The following is a 7,075-nucleotide window of genomic DNA, read 5'->3' on the forward strand; positions in this document are numbered from 1 at the left end:
TTGTCACATGGTTTGTAGCAGCTTACTCACTCACTGTCCATCCTCATTTTTTAGGGTAGCGCAATAATTATTCCCTTCCTTAGATTTTTGTGGTCCAATGGAGAAATTTACTCCAAGATAGAAGAGGTATTTTCTCACTTTTATAGAGGATTACTCCCAGTCCAGGCATACTACACTATATCTGTTACACAACAAAAGTGAAGTACCAGAGAAACATGAACAGTATTTGGCTTAAAGGGGTTGTAAAGTTATTTTTTTTTTTTTTTTTAAATAACAAACATGTTATACTTACCTTCACTGTGCAGCTCGTTCTGCACAGAGTGGCCCCGAACCTGGTCTTCTGGGGTCCCTTGGCGGCTGTTTCAGCTCCTCCCCGCAAGCATTTACCACCTTCATGCGAGCTCCCTCGCACGGTGGTGAGTGCTTGCGGGCGCGCTCCCGTGATACAGCCGGCGGCTATAGCCGCTCGCTGTATCACTCGGTCCCGCCCCCCGGCGCGCCGCGTCATCGGATGTGATTGACAGCAGCGCGAGCCAATGGCTGCGCTGCTTTCAATCCATCCACTGCAGCCAATCAGCGACCAGGCTGAGCTGCAATGAAGATGACGAGCACGAGCAGCGAAGATTCGAGGCGTCAGGTAAGTAAAACGGGGGGGCTGGGGGCGGCGGTACTGTCAAAAGTTTTTTCACCTTAATGCATAGAATGCATTAAGGTGAAAAAATTTTTACCTTTACAACCCCTTTAAGTAAGCAAAAAATTTGGCAAAATGCTGAGGGTATTGCACACAGACAATGGAACTGAATATACAGGTGATAACAAACAGGCGATTCTCAGAAAGCATTGGTATAATAGTTCAAACTACTGTACCATACAACCTAGAACAAAACGGTTGCAGAAAGAATGAACTGTACACTATTCTATGTGAGAGTGGAAGAACCATGCTGTTGATGTGGGTATGCCAACATCATACTGGGGGGGATGCAATTATGACCACATGCTATCTCCAAAATTGACTACCAGGAAAATCATATGCTTGTTGCTAAATCCCAGTCTGAGTCATAAAAGGTACCTCATCCCTATTGGACTGTAATTACTGAAAAAGGGGAAACCGGGTGGGACTGCATCAGAAAATGCATCAGTAAAGCTCTGCATCATATGAAGTTCCATCCATTAAGCTGTAATTAGATGGCAACAAGAGAACCTCAACACGTTTCAACTCATAAAGAGTCTTCATCAGGAGGAAAATTATATATTACATACTTCAAGATGCACTAATGTCCCTGTGTTGGATCTGGTCCTACTATCAAAGCGATTCTTGAAGCCCTGGACTCTGTCACCGATTTGTATAAAGTCATTATTTCTTGCCATTATTGAGGAGTCGGTTGAGCCTTTGAGTCTCTCTATCTGGTTTCCTATCTGGGGTCTCTCACTTGGACATGCATTCCTCTATTGTTTTTATTAATGCATCTTGAAGTATGTAATATATAATTTTTCTCCTGATAAAGACTCTTTATGAGTTGAAACACATTGAGGTTCTCTTGTGGCCATCTGAATGGCACCTTAATGGATGGAACTTCATATACAGCAGAGCTTTACTGATGCATTGGTTGTAAATAACTTTTAATGTATGGTTATTTTTAATCTTTGTCAATAAAGTGTATATTTTACAACATTTTCTTTTATTAGTCAATTTGGTAAAGCTAAAGTCCCATCCACTTCCCCCTTTTTGAGTAATACCAGGAAGATCAACTGAGAAAACTTCATATTAACTAGGGAATGGTCAAAACCCCAAATCTGGAACATCTAAAAAATGTTTGAAGCAAAGCCTATGTGCACATCCCAAAAGAAAAACATACAAAATGGGATGCTTGGGCAAAGCAAGGTGTACTTGTGGGGTACAGTGAATCTCAAAAGGAATACAGAATTCTACACCAAGACACAAACAAGGTAACCATCAGTAGAACTGTAATTTCTGATGAAAGTTCATTGTGTTTAAAATGAACTAACACAAACACTTCAAACTAGAGCTGCACAATTCTGGTCAAAATGAGAATCGCAATTTTTTTGCTTAGAATAAAGATCATGATTCTCTCATGATTCTTGCGGCATAAAATCTTTCACATTATACAAAAAAATTTGGGCTAACTTTACTGATTTTTTTTTTTTTTTTTTTAATTCATTAAAGAAATTTTCTCCAAAAAAATTGCATTTGAAAGACTGCTGCGCAAATACAGTGTGACATAAAATATTGCAACAACCACCATTTTATTCTCCAGGGTCTCTACTAAAAAAAAATATATATATATAATGTTTGGGGTTCTAAGTAATGTCTAGCAATTTCTAGCAAAAAAAAAAAAAAAAATTATTTTAACTTGAAAACAACAACTGTCAGAAAAAGGTTTAGTGTTTAATTTACATACAGAAGTCTATTCCTTTGATGTAAAAGACAAATTGATACAATGTTTAGACTTAACATTCCACTGATAGAATGTTTTAAAACTTGGCAGACTGCCCAGACTTTGACTTTTGATGGCTGAGAGCAGAGAGAAAATTCTCTGCATACCAAAGATTGGGAAGATCAGGAAACCCTTGTCAAAAAAATTGCGATAACGATTCTTGACGATTAATCGTGCAGCACCACTTCAAACTGAGGGAAATTCCACATCAGTGTCACGAGGATAAGCAACAAAGTGACACAGAAATTGAAATTAACGCAGACAATCCAAACACTGTAAAAGAAGAAACCAGGCTTCAATCGGGAAATCCATCTAGAAGCAATAAAGGCATCCCAGCCAAAGGTCAGTCCTTTATTGCTCATGTAGCATTATAACCAGAGCAAAATTCATAGGATGAGATGCAAAGACTTCCAACTCGTAAGAAACAAAAGTGGATCAGATGATTTGACGTAACTGCTTACAAGAAACAGATTTATAGAACTGAGGTCTGAAATGGGATTAATATAAGGGGTAGTTATTGAGATGGGGTGTGGGGGTGGGGGAATACATTGTTCATGTATTTTGTGCAACGTCAGCCAGCAGGTGGCAGTGTTTATAAGTTTTTAGCTGCATCTATGGTTAAACTCTATGTCTTTTCTCTGTACAGGTACTTCTCACTTATTGACCAGGTTCCGTTCCAACATCCAGGTCATTAAACAAATTGGTTGTTAAACAAGGAGCCACAAGTAATCAAAATTTTAAGCATTCTTAACTACTGTACTGTACTGTATTGTGAAAAAAGGTCTAAACACAAAACTCCAGCTCAATAACATTGTTTTAATTTGCATAAGTACAAAACACAAACAAAATTTCTGTACTGTACTGTACAATACAATGATGTATAGCACGTCGTTTGGGTGGGGAGAGCTGGTCGTAATTCCGGAGGTGTTAACCACTTGAGCCCCGGACCATTATGCTGCCTAAGGACCAGAGGTCTTTTTCCAATTTGGCACTGCGTCGCTTTAACTGCTAATTGCGCGGTCATGCAATGCTGTACCCAAACGAAATTTGCGTCCTTTTATTCCCACAAATAGAGCTTTCTTTTGATGGTATTTGATCACCTCTGCGGTTTTTATTTTTTGCGCTATAAACGGAAAAAGACCGAAAATTTTGAAAAAAAATGATATTTTCTACTTTTTGTTATAAAAAAAATCCAATAAACTAAATTTTAGTCATACATTTAGGCCAAAATGTATTCGGCCACATGTCTTTGGTAAAAAAAATGTCAATAAGCGTATATTTATTGGTTTACGCAAAAGTTATAGCGTCTACAAACTAGGGTACATTTTCTGTAATTTACACAGCTTTTAGTTTATGACTGCCTATGTCATTTCTTGAGGTGCTAAAATGGCAGGGCAGTACAAAACCCCCCCAAGTGACCCCATTTTGGAAAGTAGACACCCCAAGGAAATTGCTGAGAGGCATGTTGAACCCATTGAATATTTATTTTTTTTGTCCCAAGTGATTGAATAATGACAAAAAAAAAAAAAAAATATTTACAAAAAGTTGTCACTAAATGATATATTGCTCACACAGGCCATGGGCCTATGTGGAATTGCACCCCAAAATACATTCAGCTGCTTCTCCTGAGTATGGGGATACCACATGTGTGGGACTTTTTGGGAGCCTAGCCGCGTACGGGGCCCCGAAAACCAATCACCACCTTTAGGATTTCTAAGGGTGTAAATTTTTGATTTTACTCCTCACTACCTATCACAGTTTCGGAGGCCATGGAATGCCCAGGTGGCACAAAACCCCCCAAAATGACCCCATTTTGGAAAGTAGACACCCCAAGCTATTTGCTGAGAGGCATATTGAGTCCATGGAATATTTTATATTTTGACACAAGTTGTGGGAAAGTGACACTTTTTTTTTTTTTTTTTTGCATAAAGTTGTCACTAAATGATATATTGCTCACACAGGCCATGGGCATATGTGGAATTGCACCCCAAAATACATTTAGCTGCTTCTCCTGAGTATGGGGATACCACATGTGTGGGACTTTTTGGGAGCCTAGCCGCGTACGGGGCCCCGAAAACCAATCACCGCCTTCAGGATTTCTAAGGGTGAAAATTTTTGATTTCACTCTTCACTGCCTATCACAGTTTCGGAGGCCATGGAATGCCCAGGTGGCACAAAACCCCCCCAAATGACCCCATTTTGGAAAGTAGACACCCCAAGCTATTTGCTGAGAGGCATGGTGAGTATTTTGCAGCTCTCATTTGTTTTTGAAAATGAAGAAAGACAAGAAAAAACATTTTTTTTTTTCTTTTTTCAATTTTCAAAACTTTGTGACAAAAAGTGAGGTCTGCAAAATACTCACTATACCTCTCAGCAAATAGCTTGGGGTGTCTACTTTCCAAAATGGGGTCATTTGGGGGGGGTTTGTGCCACCTGGGCTTTCCATGGCCTCCGAAACTGTGATAGGCAGTGAAGAGTGAAATCAAAAATTCACGCCCTTAGAAAGCCTGAAGGCGGTGCTTGGTTTTCGGGGTCCCGTACGTGGCTAGGCTCCCAAAAAGTCTCACACATGTGGTATCCCCGTACTCAGGAGAAGCAGCAGAATGTATTTTGGGGTGTAATTTCACATATTCCCATGGCATGTTTGAGCAATATAACATTTAGTGACAACTTTGTGCAAAAAAAAAAAAAAAAATGTGTCTCTTTCCCGCAACTTGTGTCGCAATATAAAATATTCCATGGACTCGACATGCCTCTCAGCAAATAGCTTGGGGTGTCTACTTTCCAAAATGGGGTCATTTGGGGGGGTTTTGAACTGTCCTGGCATTTTATGCACAACATTTAGAAGCTTATGTCACACATCACCCACTCTTCTAACCACTTGAAGACAAAGCCCTTTCTGACACTTATTGTTTACATGAAAAAGTTATTTTTTTTTTGCAAAAAAATTACTTTGAACCCCCAAACATTATATATTTTTTTAAAGCAAATGCCCTACAGATTAAAATGGTGGGTGTTTCATTTTTTTTTTCACACAGTATTTGCGCAGCGATTTTTCAAACGCATTTTTTGGGGAAAAAACACACTTTTTTAAATTTTAATGCACTAAAACACACTATATTGCCCAAATGTTTGATGAAATAAAAAAGATGATCTTAGGCCGAGTACATGGATACCAAACATGACATGCTTTAAAATTGCGCACAAACGTGCAGTGGCAACAAAATAAATACATTTTTAAAAGCCTTTAAAAGCCTTTACAGGTTACCACTTTAGATCTACAGAGGAGGTCTACTGCAAAAATTACTGCCCTCGATCTGACCTTCGCGGTGATACCTCACATGCATGGTGCAATTGCTGTTTACGTTTGACGACAGACCGCCGATTGCGTTCGCCTTAGCGCGAGAGCAGGGGGCGACAGGGGTGCTTTTTTTTTTTTTTTTTTTTTTTTTTTTCTTTATTATTTTTCTGCTTTTTTTATCTTATTTTTAAACTGTTCCTTTCATATTTTTTTTTTTTAATCATTTTTATTGTTATCTCGGGGAATGTAAATATCCCCTATGATAGCAATAGGTAGTGACAGGTACTCTTTTTTGAAAAAATTGGGGTCTATTAGACCCTAGATCTCTCCTCTGCCCTCAAAGCATCTGACCACACCAAGATCGGTGTGATAAAATGCTTCCCCAATTTCCCAATGGCGCTATTTACATCCGGCGAAATCTAAGTCATAAAATGCTCGTAGCTTCCGGTTTCTTAGGCCATAGAGATGTTTGGAGCCACTCTGGTCTCTGATCAGCTCTATGGTCAGCTGGCTGAATCACCGGCTGCATTCTCAGGTTCCCTGTTGAGACAGGAGAGCCAGAGAAAAACACGGAAGACGGTGGGGGGGGGGGGCATTCCCTCCCACGGCTTGTAAAAGCAGTCTAGAGGCTAATTAGCCGCTAGGATTGCTTTTACATGAAAGCCGACCGCTGGCTGAAAAGAATGATACCAAGATGATACCTAAACCTGCAGGCATCATTCTGGTATAACCACTCAAAGTCGTGAATAGCTTACCTGAAGACAAAAAAATGGTTAACAATAAAGCACAGTAAACGGTAAAGTATAAAAAATTGCATACCTGAAAAGCAAACATGATAAAACATAACAACAATAAAACATTGCAGAATAGAATACAGTAAAAAAGAGCAGAACAATAGAGAGAGAATAGAGAGAGAGAGATCAATAAAACGACAACTATTTTTTTTTATTTTATATATATTTTTTTTTTTTGACACTTTTTTTGTAACTAACTTTTGTAACTGTAACCGGTTCCAGGTTCGGGTCTCTCAAAATGCGATGGCATCTTGGGAGACCCTGTGAAAGTGTGCCTAGTCTGTGCAATGCTGTACCCTACGCTAATACTCAACTAGTGAATGGTAGCGTTCAAAACATTCACCAATGCAAAGACCAGGATTGTCAGGACAGGAGGGACAATAATAGCGGGTGTCACGCCTATATCCGCGCTTCCTGCAGACACAACATCTTTTTTGGGGGGGTTCGTTGGGTAGGGGTACTCGGGAGGACATAAAGAAAATGCCTCTCATGCAGCCGACTGCATTTGGTTGGGGATGTGAATG

The sequence above is a fragment of the Aquarana catesbeiana genome, linkage group LG09 (genome assembly GCF_042186555.1).
Source record: "Aquarana catesbeiana isolate 2022-GZ linkage group LG09, ASM4218655v1, whole genome shotgun sequence".
Lineage (NCBI taxonomy): Eukaryota > Metazoa > Chordata > Amphibia > Anura > Ranidae > Aquarana > Aquarana catesbeiana.